General features: G+C 41.5%; 2 long non-coding RNA genes and 1 pseudogene across 4 annotated transcripts in view; 1 reads left to right on the top strand and 2 right to left on the bottom strand.

Moving 5' to 3' along the window:
- Positions 1–16,261, bottom strand: part of LOC144308705 (uncharacterized) — an 89,936-nt gene that overhangs the window by 5,802 nt on the left and 67,873 nt on the right. The gene's annotated exons all lie outside the window — the stretch shown is intronic.
- LOC144308706 (uncharacterized) overlaps positions 1–16,261 on the top strand; it is a 53,811-nt gene that overhangs the window by 21,059 nt on the left and 16,491 nt on the right. The window contains exon 2 of the long non-coding RNA XR_013375062.1: positions 11,654–11,774. This is a non-coding gene — a long non-coding RNA (uncharacterized LOC144308706). The remainder of the gene's footprint in view (positions 1–11,653; positions 11,775–16,261) is intronic.
- LOC144308227 (ferritin heavy chain pseudogene) lies at positions 10,707–11,581 on the bottom strand (annotated as a pseudogene).

Genomic DNA, 16,261 nt, shown 5'->3' with positions numbered 1-16,261 from the left:
GCGCCTGCCTTTGGCCCAGGGCGCGATCCTGGAGACCCGGGATGGAGTCCCACATCGGGCTCCCGGTGCATGGAGCCTGCTTCTCCCTCTGCCTGTGTCTCTGCCTCTCTCTCTCTCTCTCTGTGACTATCATAAATAAATAAAAAAATAAAAATATAAAAAAATATAAAAAAAAAACCAGAAAACAACCTGAAGACTGACAGAACAAACTGCAACTGAAGGGAGAGAAGAGGCCACGTTGAAGAAGGTAGGAAGTACAAAGACATGGTTTTAGGGGAAGAAATAGATCCTGGCTGCTGTGGAGAGGAGGGAGCTGTGGTTGTGGAAAAGGGCAAGAGAGAGGAACACACGGAATGCACAAGGAGAACGATACCCCAAAGCCTTTGGCTTGGAAAATAAAGGAGACTGAACTTTGTGAGTTCTTGAAACCAGTATGACTTAAAGCTTGTTGTTATAAAGGTCAGGGGGGTCGGCTAGGTTAGAGCCCAGAATGCAGTATGCTGCTCTTTGAGAGAAGGCAGGCAAACAACCCAGGGGCACACAGTGTGGAAACAGTGATCTGAGGAGTGTCTGGGGCACACAGTGGGGAGATTATTTCCTCTTCTCTGAGCCTGTCCCTGATAGTGTTCACAAAGACACCTCTCCTGGAACAAAGAAGCTGGCTAGTGCCATTTCCTTCCTCTCTCTCTTAGCATAAACACAGAGCCTCAAGTGGGAAGCAGTGCAACAGGACAGTGGCTGCCTAACAGGCTTACACTAAGCTCTACCTTCCTGCAGTCTGGCAGGACTGTCCCTCTCAGACATGCTTACCCAGCATGGCAGGTTCTTCTCTCAGAAAACCAGAACAGGCCACTGCCCACACAATGTCTCCCAACCAGAGTTTTGCAGGGCCTCAGTTCTGGCGGGGGTAGTGACAGGCCTCATTTCACAAGCAGACCAGAGCACATCTAGCTAAAACTTGACACATTTAGGTCAGGGACCAAAAACTGCCCCCACCAGGCAAGGAAAGCACCAGCAGATGACTGGCATGAAGAATAGAGCAGCCTGAACACAAAAGCAGGGAAGCCTGGGTGGCTCAGTATTTGAGAATCTGCCTTTGCCTCAGGACATGATCCTGGAGTCTCAGGATTGAGTCCCATATCCGGCTCCCTTGCAGGGAGCCTACTTCTCCCTCTGCCTGTGTCTCTGCCTCTCTCTGTGTCTCTCATGAATAAATAAATAAAATCTTAAAAAAAAAAAACAATCACAAAAGCAGAGCACATGCAAAACATACTGGAAACACTACCTGAAGCACCAGGCCCCAGGCACTACATGACCTCTTCTTTATAAGGCCATTACTTTCAGAAGCAGAAAACATGACTGGCTTTTCTAACACAGAGAAAGGAAGCAGAGACTTAGAGAGAGAGAGAGAGAGAAGTATTTATCCCAAATGAAAGAACAAGATAAGGCCATGGCCAGAGATCTGAGCAAAACATACAAGTAACATTCCTCATGGAGAATTTAAAATAATGATCATAAGGAACTTGAGAAAAGAATGGAAGACATTACCACAGACAAAGGAGTTAAGAATCAGTCACAGATGAAGAGTGCAGTAAACAAGATTAGAAACAGGCTTGAGGGGATCCCTGGGTGGCTCAGTGGTTTAGCGCCAGCCATTGGCCCAGGGCGCGATCCTGGAGTCCCGGGATCGAGTCCCACATCGGGCTCCCGGCATGGAGCCTGCTTCTGCCTCCTGTGTCTCTGCCTCTCTCTGTGTGTCTCTATCTCTATCATAAATAAATAAATAATCTTAAAAAAAAAAAAAAGAAACAGGCTTGAAAATGACAAATACCCACCATTTGCTTCGACGGGAATGGAACTGGAGGGTATTATGCTGTGTGAAATAAATCCATAAGAGAAGGATAAACATTGTATGGTCTCATTCATTTGGGGAATATAAAGGATAGTGAAAGGGAATAAAGGGGAAAGGAGAAAAGATGAGTGGGAAATATCAGAAAGGGAGACAACATGAGAGACTCCTAACTCTGGGAAACGAACTAGGGGTGGTGGAAGGGGAGGTGGGCAGGGGGTGGGGGTGACTGGGTGATGGGCACTGAGGAGGGCACTTGATGGGATGAGCACTGGGTGTTATTCTATATGTTGGCAAATTGAACACCAAAAAAAATTGATTTATTTAAAAAAAAGAAAGAAACAGGCTTGATGCAATGAACAGGTCAATGACCTAGAAGACAATGTAAGGGAAAGCAATGAAGCTGGAGAAAAGAGGAAAAAAAAGCATTATGCAAAATGAAAATAGACTTAGGGAACTCAGTGACTGCATCAAACATAAAAACATTTGTATTGTAGGAGTCCCAGAAGAAAGAGAAAAGAAGGGAGAAAATTTATTTGAAGAGGGCAGCCCCGGTGGCACAGTGGGTTTAGCCGCCACCTGCAGCCCGGGGTGTGATCCTGGAGACCGGGGATCAAGTCCCACATCGGGCTCCCTGCATGAAGCCTGCTTCTCCCTCTGCCTGTGTTTCTGCCTCTCTCTCTCTGTGTCTCTCATGAATAAATAAATAAAATCTTTAAAAAAATTTATTTGAAGAAATAATAGCTGAAAACTTCCCTAACCTGGAGAAGGAAACAGACATTCAGATCCAGGAGGCACAGAGAATTCCCATCAAAATCCACAAGAGCAGGCCCACAGCAAGACATTGTAATTAAATTCACAAAATATAATGATACAGAAATATTTTTTAATAAAGAAAAAAAATAAAAAAAAATTAAAGTAGGAAGATGAAATAAGTCCGTAACTTACAAGGGAAAACCCATAAGGTTAGCAGATTTTGTTTTTGGTTTTTTGTACATTTTTTTATTGGAGTTCAATTTGCCAACAGATAGTGTAACACCCAGTGCTCATCCTGTCAAGTGGCCTCCTCAGTGCCCGTCACCCAGTCACCCCATCACCCCGTCCCCCTGCCCACCTCTCCTTCTACTACCCCTTGTTCATTTCCCAGTGGAGTCTCTCATGTTCTGTCAAACTCTGATTTTTCCCACTCCTTTTCTATCCTCTCCCCTTTAATCCCTTTCACTAATTTTTTATATTCCCCGAGTGGATCAAACCATATAATGTTTGGCCTTCTCTGATTGACTTACCTCACTCAGCTTAATACCCTTCCAGTTCCATCCACGTTGAAGCCAGTGGTGGGTATTCATTGTTTCTAAAGGCTGAGTAATATTCCATTGTATACATAGGCCATATCTTCTTTATCCATTCATCTTTCGATGGGCACCAAGGCTCCTTCCACAGTTTGGCTATTGTGGGCATTGCTGCTATAAACATTGGGATGCAGGTATTTTGGTTTTTCACTGCATCTGTATCTTTGGGGTAAATCCCCAGTAGTGCGATTGCTGGGTCGTAGGGTAGTTCTATTTTTAACTCTTTGAGAAACCTCCACACAGTTTTCCAGAGTGGCTGTTCACATTCCCACCAACAGTGCAAGACAGTTCCCAATTAGGAGATTTTTAAAACAAATTTTGCAAGCCACAAAGCAGTGCCATGACATATTCAAAGTGCTGAATGGGAAAAATCTGCAGCTAAGAATACTACGTCAGCAAAGCTATCATTGAGAATAAAAGGACAGTTTCCCAGATAAACAAAAACTAAAGGAGTTTGTGATCCCTAAGCTAGCCCTGCAAGAAATTTTAAAGGGTACTCTTTGAGTGGAAAGGAGACCAAATATGACCGTATAAATGTAAGAAATACAAATTCAGTAAAAAATGAAAATTTCTGTAAAAAGTCAAGGAACTCACAAAAAAGGATATAAAATAAAACTTATACCTAAAACATGGGGAAGAGGAGAAAAGAATGGGTTCAAACTTAAACCATCATCAACTTAATAGATTACCATATGCAGAAAAGATTATATACAAACCTAATGTTAACCATATACCAAAAACTACCAAAAGACATGCAAAGAATAGAGAAAAAAATCCAAATAGATTACTACAGAAGATCAGCAAAAGAGAGAAAACACAAAAAAGGATCAGAGAAAATACTCAGAAACAACTAGTAATAAAATGGCAATAAATACATATATATCAATAATTATATTGAATGCAAATGGATTAAACACTCCAATCAAAGACAATGGGTGAAAAGACAACGAGTGTCAGAATAGATAAACAAGACCCATCTATATGCTGCCTACAAGAGACTCATTTTAGAACTAAAGACACTTGTAGATTGAAAGGGGATGGATGGAGAAACATGAGTCATGCAAATAAATGTCAAAAAAAAAAAAAAAAAAAACCAGAGTAGCAATGCTTACATGGGACAAGCTAGACTTTAAAACAAAGACTGAAAAAAATAAAATAAAATAAAATAAAACAAAGACCGTAGCAAGAGACAAGGTAGGGCATTATATAATAAGAGGGGGCGGTCCACTTAGAAAATACAGCAATTGTAAACATAAAACAATAATAAACATAAAAGAACTTAGAACTCAGTGATAATACCATAATAGTAGAGGACTTTACTACCCCACTTACATCAATGTACAGATCATCTAAGCAGAAAATCTACAAGGAAACGATGCCTTTGAGTAACACACTGGATCAGATGGACTTAACAGATATATTTAGACCATTATATCCTAAAACATCAGAATACACATTCTTTTTAAGTGTACATGGAACATTCACTAGGATAGATCACATATTAGGTCACAAAACAGGTCTCAACAAATACAAAAAGACTGAAATCATTCCATGCACCTTTTCTGACCACAACACTATGAAACTAGAAATCAACCACAAAAAATCTGGAAAGACCAAAAATACATGCAGGTTAAGCAACATGCTACTAAACCATGAATTGGTCAACCAGGAAATCAAAGAAAAAAAAAATTATGAAACACATAGAAATAAGTGAAAATGAAAGCATAATGGACCAAAACCATGGAGATGCAGGAAAAGCCGTCCTAAGAGGAGAGTATATGGTAGTACAAGCCTTCCGTCAAGAAGCAAGAAAAATCTCAAACAACCTGATTGTACACCTAGAAAAAGAACAAATGAAGCCTAAAGCCCGTAGAAGGAAGGATGTACAATAAAGATTAGAGCAGAAATAAATGATACAGAAATTTAAAAAAATAGGAACAGATCAATGAAACCAGGAGCTGGTTCTTTGAAAAAATACAATTTTGAAAAATAAAATAAAAACAAACACAAAATTCTAAGAGAATATTATGAAAAGCTGTATGACAACAAATTGGACCACCTAAAAGAAATGGATAAATTCCTAGAAATACAAAAATCACCAAAACTGAAACAGGAAGCAGTAGAAAATGTAAACAGACTGAGAACCAGCAAAGAAATTGAATCAGTAATCAAAATCTCCCCACAAATCAAAATCTGAGCCAGATGGCTTCACAGGCAAATTCTACGAAACATTTAAAGAAGAGTTAATACTGGGCAGCCTGGGTGGCTCAGTGGTTTAGCATCGCCTTCAGCCCAGGGCATGATCCTGGAGACCTGGGATCCAATCCTGCATCGGGCTCCCTGCAGGAGCCTGCTTCTCCCTCTGCCTGGGTCTCTGCCTCTCTCTCTCTCTCTCTCTGTCTCTCATGAATAAATAAAGTCTTTAAAAAAACAAAGAAGAGTTAGTACCTATTTTTCTCAAACTATTCCAAAAAATAAAAAAGGAAGGAAAACTTCCAAATTCATTTTATCTGTTAACCCTGATCCCAAAGATAGACACCACAAAAAAGAGAACTACAGGCCAACAGCTCTGGTGAACATAGATGCAAATGTTCTCAATAAAATACTAGGAAACCAAATGTAACAACACATTTAAAAAAATTCATTATCAAATGGGATTTACTCCTTGATTGCACGAGTGCCTCAATATTTGCAAATCAGGGATGCCTGGGTGTCTCAGTCATTAAGTGTCTGGCTTAGGTCCTGATTCTATGGTCCTGGGATCAAGGGCCATGTTGGGCTCCCTGCTAAGCAGAGTCTGCTACTCTCTGTCCCAGCCCTCCCTATGCACACGCATGCACACACGTGCACATGCTCTCTCTCTCTCAAATAAGTAAAATCTTTTAAAAAATATTTGCAAATCAATCAATGTAACAGATACACAAATAAGAGAAAGGACAAGAACCATATGATCATTTCAATAGATGTAGAAATAGTATTTCCAAAGTACAACATTCATTTGTGATAAAAACCCTCAAGAAAGTAGGTTTGGAGGAAACATACTTCAACGTAATAAAGGCCATATATGAAAAACCCACTGGTAACATCATCCTAAATGGGGAAAAACAGCATTTCTTTTATGGTCAGGAGTAAGGTAATGGGTATCCACCCTCACCACTTTTATTCAACATAGTAAAGGAAGTCCTAGCAATGGCAGTCACACAACAAAAAGAAAAAAGGCATCCAAACGGACAAGGACAAAATAAACCTTTAGCTATTTGCATATGTCATGATATTATATACAGAAAAATCCAACCTCTCACCAAGAAACTGCTAGAACTTATAAACGAATTCAGTAAATTTGCAGGATACAAATCAATGTACAGAATCTGTTGCATTTCTATACACCAACAATGAAGCAGCAGCAAAAGCAATTAAGTAATGAATGTCATTTACAATTGCACCAAAAGCAAGGGGAGTTGATATTTGTAAATGACCTATCTGATTAGGTTAGGTTCCAAAATATATAAAGAACTTAAGGTATCCCTGGGTGGTGCAGCGGTTTAGTGCCTGCCTTTGGCCCAGGGCGCGATCCTGGAGACTCGGGATCGAATCCCACGTCGGGCTCCCGGTGCATGGAGCCTGCTTCTCCCTCTGCCTATGTCTCTGCCTCTCTCTCTCCCTCTGTGACTATCATAAATAAATAAAAATTAAAAAAAAAGAACTTAAAAACTCAACACACAGAAAATGAATAATCCAATTCAAAAATGGGCAGAAGACATGAATAGACATTTTCCAAAGACCGATGGCCAAAAGACACCTAGAAAGATGGTAAACATCACTCATCTGGGAAATACAAATCAATACAACAATAAGGTATCACCTCACACCTGTCAGAATGGCTAAAATCAACAGCATAAGAAACAACAGGGACAGCCCAGGTGGCTCAGCAGTTTAGTGCCGCCTTGAGCCCAGGGCGTGATCCTGGAGACCCAGGATCGAGTCCCGCATCAGGCTCCCTGCATGGAGCCTGCTTCTCTCTCTGCCTGTGTCTGCCTCTCTATGTCTCTCATGAATAAATAAAATCTTTAAAAAAAAAAAAAAAGAAACAACAGGTGTTGGCAAGGATATGGAGAAAGGAGATCCCTCTTGCACTGTTGGTAGGATTGCAAACTGGTGCAGCCACTCTGGAAAACAGTATGGAGGTTCCTCAAAAAGTTAAAAATAGAAATACCCTATGATCCAGCAGTTGCACTACTAGGTATTTACCCAACGAATAAAAAAATACTAATTCAAAGGTATACACACATTTTAATATTTATAGCAGCATTACCTACAAGAGCCAAATTACGGAAACAGCCCAAGTGTCCACTGACTGATGAGTGAATAAAGAATATGTGGTATATATACATCATGGAATATTACTCAGCCATAAAAACTAATGAAATCTTTCCATTTGCAATGACATGGATGGAGCTAGAGAGTGTTATGCTAAATGAAATAAATCAACAGAGAAGACAAATACCACATGATTTTACTCATGTAATTTAAGAAAACAAATGAGCTGGGGGTTCCCTGGGTGGCTCAGCGGTTTAGTGCCTGCCTTTGACCCAGGGCATGATCTTGGAGACCTGCCATTGAGTCCCACATCCGGCTCCCTGCATGGAGCCTGCTTCTCCCTCTGCCTGTGTCTCTGCCTCTCTCTCTCTCTCTCTCTGACTGTCATAAAAACAAAAACAAAAACAACAACAACAACAAAAAACAAACTGCTGGGGTCTCAGAGCAAGTGAGTTTGTGCATCTGCCTTTTAAAAGCACTCTCGGGGCAGCCCCGGTGGCGAAGCGGTTTAGCGCCGCCTGCAGACCAGGGCGCGATCTTGGAGACCCAGGATCGAGTCCCACATCAGGCTCACTGCATGGAGCCTGCTTCTCCTCTGCCTGTGTCTCTGCCTCTCTCTCTGTGTCTCGATGAATAAATAAATAAATAAATAAATAAATAAATAAATAAATAAATGCATGCATGCAGACTCTCGGTTTCCTATCGCCCCCTGGCTCTCCCAGAGTGAAGTCCCATGCCTGGACTGAAGCACAGCTGATTTCAAAGACAGACATTATGGGGCTTCATCTTTTTGGTGCAGGTCCCCAGGGTTGGGGGCATGTCTGATGTGGACCTTAATACCCTTGTTCCTCAGGGAAGATCATGTGCATCAGTTATTTCCCACTCAGTGATAAGGAGCGTAGTTCCTGAAAAGACTGCATTTCACCTCTCCCACCCTTCTTGATGTGGCTTCTTCTATATATATTTAGGTCTGAATAGTTCTGCTAGTATTCAGGTTGTTCTCAGAGAGATACCCTATATATACTTGTAGCCTTGGTGGTGTATCCACAGGAAGAAGTAAGTGCAGGATCTTCCTACTCTACCATCTTGATTGAGATTCCCAACCAAAATTGACCAAAGAAATCATGATTGAGTATTTATCTGAGAAATACGGGAGAAAATACAAAAACCAAGAGTTGATTATAGTTAGATTTATAAAGCTGTAGTTGCTTCTATCTTTAGTTAGAACTGGAAGCAGGTAATTATTTGTATAACATGTTGAAGACATTCAGAATCTTTTTTAAGACTTTATTTGAGAGAGAGAGAGAGAGAGAGAGAGAGAGAATGAACAGGGAGAGGGACAGAGGGAGAAGCAGACTCCCTGCTGAGGATCTCAGAACTGTGGGATATGACCTGAGCCTAAGGCAGATGCTTAACTGATTGAGCCACCCAGGCAACCAAGAAATATTCAAAATCTTAATTAAAGTGAATGTATCTATATTTAATGGACTTTTTGTAGGAGATTGCAAATATAGGGTAGGATATCCTGAAAGGTGTAGACTACACAATTAACAGGGTCAACTCTGGGAATGGCAGGAAGTTTAGGACTCAGGGTCATAAGTGAATCCTCATTTGCTAATCTAATGTGTGCCAGACACTTTTTTTTTAAAAGATTTATTTATTTATTAGAGAGAGAGAGAGAGAGAGAGAGAGAGACAGGCAGAGGGAGAAGCAGGCTCCATGCAGGGAGCCTGATGTGGGACTCGATCCAGGATCTCCAGGATCACACCCCGGGCTGAAGGCGCTAAACCGCTAAGCCACTGGGGCTGCCCGACACTGTTCTTAATAATGGAAACACAGCCTTTAAAGATACAAAAATTATCTCTGCTCACATGGGGCTCACTTTCTGGTGGGGGAAATTGAAAAAATAAGATTGATGAGACAGGTATATACCATAATGGATAATGATCCGTCCTATGCAGCACATAAAGGCAGGGGACTGGAGTCAGCCACAGGGAGGCTTGGGGACCTGCACTTTCGGTAGGTTGTACAGTGAAGGCCTCACTGAGAAGGTGACATAATACCTGAAGGAAGTAGGGGGAGAGCCCCATGGAGATCTGGGGATGAAAGTTGCATCAAGAGGGAATATCCTGTGCCTCTTCCTGTTGTTACTCTGTCAAATCTTTTAGCCACTGACCGACAGTCATTTTCCCTCCATTTCTGATGCAACAGGTCCTATGTTATACTTTGGTAAGATGCAAGTGGTCAGGTTTAGGGCCAGGATTGACTACATCATTAGGATATGGTTGAAGACCTTTTCCACTTTTATTTTATTTTATTTTATTTTTTTAAAGATTTATTTATTTATTTATGATAGAGAGGGAGAGAGAGAGAGGCAGAGACGCAGGAGGGAGAAGCAGGCTCCATGCCGGGAGCCCGACGCAGGACTCGATCCCGGGACTCCAGGACCGCACCCTGGGCCAAAGGCAGGCGCTAAACCGCTGAGCCACCCAGGGATCCCCCCTTTTCCACTTTTAATAATTTGAGGCTTTAGTGACAGACACTAAGTGTGTATGCTTCTATAAAATGGATCACTTTGGAATACATGTAAAAATTGTTCCTTTTTTTAACATCTGTGGCTTTTTTTTTTTTAAAGTAAGTTCTAGGAGCAATGCAGGCCTTGAACTCACGACCCTGATATTGAGTCACATGCTCTACTGACTGAGCCAGCCAGGTGCCCCCCAACCTTGCTTACCATCTTAAGAGGCTCAAAAAAAAAAAAAAAAAAAAGAGGCTCAGTCCACTTTTGTAAGGTGTTACCTGAGTCACAGTGCTTGTACAAAATCCAAAGTGTCCCTTGCCACCTAGTGCTAGGATACTCATCTCTCATCAGAATTATTAAGCTACAAGTGGAAAAACATTTCTACATTCATGGATATAGGGCTAGTAAGTGATTCAATTCAATGCAGGGACAGTAGTTTAAGTAAGCAAAAATGGTTGATCAGTATGTTTGTCCATAAGCCTGAATCCTACCAAATTAGTGTGAAGTCACTAAATGGTCACAGTTGATTACATCACAATGGGTTTGCAGCATATAAAGCCCAGACCATCTGTAGGCCTAGGCTTATTTCTCCTAACGGTGTGTGGTGGCAGGAAGGATTTCTGTTACGGAGCTAGTAAAACATGTAGTTTTCTCTCTCTCTCTCTTTCTTTTTGAGTACCAAATTACTTTATTTGAAGGAATGATACAAATGAAAGAAGTAGATGTTTTGGTACAACTTATAGAAAAGGTAAAGGTAACCCCAACATGTAGGCACTGCCTCGGTGACCAGGGAAGTCCCCCTTGTGGCTATGGGAAGACAGCCTAAGGCTTAGCTCTCACTATCACTGTTTCCCAAGGTGTGCTTCAAAGAGATCTCTGCCATGCCAGATTCGGGAGCCCCCATCTTGCGCAGGTTGGTTACATGGTCACCCAACGCTTTGATGGATTTCACCTGCTCGTTCAGGTAATGAATGAGTCTCAATGAAGTCACACAAGTGGGGATCCTTTTTATCAGTGGCCAGTTTGTGCAGTTCCAGTAGTGACTGATTCACGCTCTTTTCCAAATATAACGCACACTCCATTGCATTCAGCCCGTTCTCCCAATCGTCATGGCCTGGTTTCTTAATATCCTGAAGGAAGATTCCACCACCTCGTCGGTTCTGCAGCTTCATCAGTTTCTCAGCATGTTCCCTCTCCTCATGAGACTGGTGAAGAAAATATTTGGCAAAGTTCTTCAAAGCCACATCATCGCGATCAAAGTAATAAGACATGGACAAGTAGACGTAGGACGCATAGAGCTCCGGGTTGATCTGGCGGTGGATGGCGGCCTCTGAGTCCTGGTGGTAGTTGGGGCGCACCTGCGAGGGGGACGCGGTCGTCAGGGCGGCTGGAACGGTCCGAGAGCGCTGCGTGGGGATGGCAGCCGGGGGGGGGGGGGGGGGGGGGGGGGGGGGGGGGGGGCGAGCGCCGGTTGCGTCGAAGCACCATTGAAGCAGGAAACCGCGCCGACTCTCGGCGGAGACTGGCCAGTTTTCTCTTTTTCATGCAGAATCCTTGCTTAGAGAAATTGATTTGTATCCGCAGCAAGGGTAATAAAAAATGCTCTTTCCTTCTCAGCCCACAGTTTTAGAAGAAAGCCGAAGAGTGTGGTCTACGGAGCATGCTGCGCTTGCCAGGGGTGTGGACGCAGAGTTCAAGCACAGACAAAGGGCAGGCAGTGATTTCATACTTCTGATAGGTAAGTTAGCTCAGTTGTACTCGGATTCTGTGCTACCCTCTTCTGTCCATAGGCTCCTTTTTCAAAGTAGGCCTCTCGGGATCCCTGGGTGGCGCAGCGGTTTGGCGCCTGCCTTTGGCCCGGGGCGCGATCCTGGAGACCCAGGATCGAATCCCACGTCGGGCTCCCAGCATGGAGCCTGCTTCTCCCTCTGCCTGTGTCTCTGCCTCTCTGTCTCTCCCTGTGTGACTATCATGAATAAATAAATAAAATCTTTAAAAAAAAAAAAAAAAAACAAAGTAGGCCTCTCCCTGAGCTTCCTCTGTATATATCTGGTTAGCACTGTGGCCGTGTATGCTCGGTCTCCCTAATGGTTCATCATGATGATCATGAGAGCTCCGCCTCGGGGATTGGAAATAGTATGATCCCTTCTGGTAATTTCAAACTCAAAGCCCAGAAAAGGCCATGATTTGACTAGAGTTGATTTCATGCGTCTGATAGGTGTGCAATGTAAGTTGCACCTTGTGTTTTATCCCGTGATATTTACATGCATGACTTTCTGCAATGTTTTAATCCAGTTTATACTGGTGCCGTGGAGGTTTCCTAGAAATCACGTGTACATTAGACTTCCAGTAATAGTATAGCTAGATTTTCAGTGCTCAAGACTGAGCAAAGAAAGGCAGTATTATTTCAGTAACTTGAGACCTTTTAAAGCCGTCAGAGTAGCCTGCTCGTTTGATTAACCTGAGAACTAGGAAAGATTTGAGGTGATCCTGTTGGTCTCCCTAGACTGCTGAGGAACAGAACTTGTTACTGTATGTTGGATCTAAAGGATAATGCTGAAACTTCCCTTGTGAAATGTAGTCTGCTAGAGGGCCTTCTACTTAGCCGTTTTGTTTATACATAATCAGAATCTCTGTTGGGGAGGATCAAGCATGAAGTTGCTTGTCATTTCTTTCTAAGACGAAAACTACACTTGTCAAATGCCAGTTCTACGTTATTCTTTTGGTCTGTGGCACAGGGCAGGCTTAGAATAATAGTGAAAGACGAATAGCTTATTTTGATGATGTATTCTTTTATGATTTTAACAGTAACACACATAAGTGTTTTACAACTTTTTGTTTTGAAGAATTTATTTGAGATAGAGCACCAGCAAGGGGAGGGACAGAGGGAGAGGGATCAGCAGGCTCCCTGCTGAGTAGAGAACCCACTCCATCCTGGGACCCTGGGATTGTGACCTCTGGCAAAGGCAAATGCTTAACTAACTGAGTCACCAAGGTACCCCTTGTTATACAGGTTTGATGAAGGAGTCCTAAGAGACTCTTTTCTAATGGTTATACTGGCTTATTGCCTCTTATGGACCATATCCTTGGCACACTCCCTCCTGTTGATATGGTTAGTGCGCCAAGGTTCAGGAGATACTGGCTTTGTGCACTGCATGCCAGCTCCTAAGTTCTGTGAATCAGTGGTTAGAGCAGGGAAAGAGGAGAGCAGGTAGAGAGGGTAGGCAGTACCAAAACACCCCTGTGATCTCATCAACCTGCTATCTGATTTTGAACAGATCTCTTTTCTTCTTTAGGTTTTGATCTTCAACTAATACGTGGGTCAGTTAAGTGAAAATTTCTTTAAAATGCCTGGTCAAGGACATTTTCAAGAAGGTGATGTATAGTGTGGAAATTAATTTTTATTTGTATTTATTTATTTATTTTTAAAAGATTTTTATTTATTTATTTATTCATTCGAGACACAGAGAGGGAGAGAGAGAGGCAGAGACACAGGCAGAGGGAGAAGCAGGCTCCATGCAGGAGCCCGACGTGGGACTGGATCCCGGGTCTCCAGGATCAGGCCCTGGGCTGAAGGCGACACTAAACCGCTGAGCCACCTGGGCTGCCCGGAAATTAGTTTTTAAAAATGAACAGTGCAGAATTTAGTAGATACCACAGGAAGTATACAGAAAACTCTAAATCTTTTTAAGAAATTTTTATTGTATAATTAAAATACAGTGTTGTATTAACCTCAGGTACACAATATAGTGATTCAACAATTTTATACATTACTCAGTGCTCAGCATAATGAAGTCACCATCTTCACCAATTATTATTTAACTCTTAGTGATTACATCCTCTATGCTGTACTTTCATTGCTGTGACTTAGTTATTTAGAAGTTTATCCCTCTCAATCCCCCTTATCTGTTTCTCCCACCCCCACTCAACTCCCTTATTGCAATCACCAGTTTTTTTTCTCTTAAGAGTCTGTTTTTTCTTTTTTCATTTGTTGTTTCTTAAATTATACATATGATTAAAAGTCATATGGTATTTGTCTTTGTCTTATCTCAGCATAATACCCTCTAGGTCCATCAATGTTGCTACAAATGGATTGATCCCATTTTATAATGGCTGTATAATAATTCATGTATGTATATATACATACACCACATCTTTATCCTTTCATCTATATATGGACACTTGGTTTGTTTCCATATTGTGGCTACTACAAATAATGCTGCAATAAACATAGCAGTGTATATATCTTTTCAAATTACTGTTTTTGTTTTCTCTGGGTAAATACCCAGTAGTGGTATTATTGGATCCTATGGTATTTGTATTTTTAATTTTTTGAGAAAACTCCATACTGTTTTCCACCGTAGGTACACCAATTTGCATTCTCATCGATAGTGCAAAAGGATTCTTTTTCTCTATAGCCTCGACAGTACTTTGTCATTTGTTGTGTTTTTGATCGTAGGCATTCTGACAAGTGTAGGGTGTTATTTCATTGTGATTTTGATTTGCCTTTCCCTGATAAGTGATGGTGAGCATCTTTTTATGTGTCTGTTGGCTATTTGTATGTCTTCTTTGGAAAAATGTCTTTTCAGAGCTTCTGCCCATTTTTTAATTGGATTACTTGTGGGTTTTTTTTTTAATTTTTATTTATTTATGATAGTCACAGAGAGAGAGAGGCGCAGAGACACAGGCAGAGGGAGAAGCAGGCTCCATGCACCGGGAGCCCGATGTGGGATTCGATCCCGGGTCTCCAGGATCGCGCCCTGGGCCAAAGGCAGGCGCCAAACCGCTGCGCCACCCAGGGATCCCTTGTGGGGGGTTTTTTGGTGCTGTTAGTTCTTTATATATTTTAGATATTAACCCTTTATCAGAAAAGTCATTTGCAAATATCTCCTCCCAGTCTGTAGGTCGTCTTTTCATTTTGTTGATGGTCTCCTTGGTCATGCAAAAGTTTTTTTGTTTGTCTTAAGTCTAGTCCCAAGAGTTTATTTTTGCTTATTTTCCTTGTCTTAGGAGATATACCTGGAAAAATGTTTCTACCTCTGATGTTAAAGAAATTACTGACTATATTTTCTTCTAGGAGTTTTATGGTTTCAGGTTTAAAATTTAGGTCTTTAATCCAGTTTGAGTTTATTTTTATGCTGTTAAGAAAGTGGTAAAGTTTCATTCTTTAGCACATAGCTGTCCAGTTTTCTCAACAGCATTAGTTTGAAGAGACTATCTTTTCACCATTTGTGGGGAACCAGCTGTGGAGCTTATCTGAGAACTGAATCTGATTCCTTGGCACACTGGGGATATGTGAGGTCCTGAGTCGGCAGATGGACTCTTGACCACATTGTTCTCCAGATACAGCTCCTCTGCTTCCCTTCCTTGAGTTAATAGCCTATTCTTTTACCTTTGAAGTAAACATGTTTTTCTCTGCCTCCCAAAGTTAATTATTCCTATAGCCAATCTGCTAGCTCTCTTAATAAAAGCTGAGTGAGACAGCCAATGAGACTGAGACCAAGTCCCAGCCCTGCCCCCCTGTCCCCTATATTAAAATTCAGTGAGATTCCAGTCTTTCTTCATATCGTGGCCTCCAACTATCCTGGCTCTGTGGCAACCATTGTACATTTTGCCTCCTTTATTAGGTTATTTGGCCACATATGCATGGGTTTATTTCTGAGCTCTCTATTATGTTCCATTGGTCTATGTGTCTGTTTTTGTGCCAGTACCATAGTGTTTTGGCTAGCAAAGCTTTGTAATAAATCTTGAAATCTGGGATGTTGATATCCTTAGCTTTATGCCTCATTAAGATTGTGTTGGCTATTCAAGGTCTTTTGTTGTTCCGTACAAACTTTCGTATTATTTGTAATAGTTCTGTGGAAAATGCTGTTGGTAATTTGATAGCAATTGCATTAAATCTGTAGATTCCTTTGGGTAGGATGGACATTTCGACAATATTGGTTCTTAAAATCCACAAGCATGGTATACCTTTATGTTTGTTTCAGTCGTCTTCAATTCCTTTCTTTGATATAGTTTTCGAAGTACAGGATTTTCTCCTCTTAAGTTTGCTCCTAGGTATTTCATTCTTTGTAGTACAACTATAAGTGGGATTATTTTCTCAATTTTTCTTTCTGCTGAATTCTGAAGAATTTATTTGAGATAGAGCACCAGCAAGGGGAGGGACAGAGGGAGAGGGATCAGCATATTTTGTTTTTCTTTCTGCTGCTTCATTTTTAGCATATA

This window comes from Canis aureus, chromosome X (assembly GCF_053574225.1).
Source record: "Canis aureus isolate CA01 chromosome X, VMU_Caureus_v.1.0, whole genome shotgun sequence".
Lineage (NCBI taxonomy): Eukaryota > Metazoa > Chordata > Mammalia > Carnivora > Canidae > Canis > Canis aureus.
Note: the sequence above shows the minus strand (reverse complement) of the source record. Positions and strands in the feature narration are given on the sequence as shown.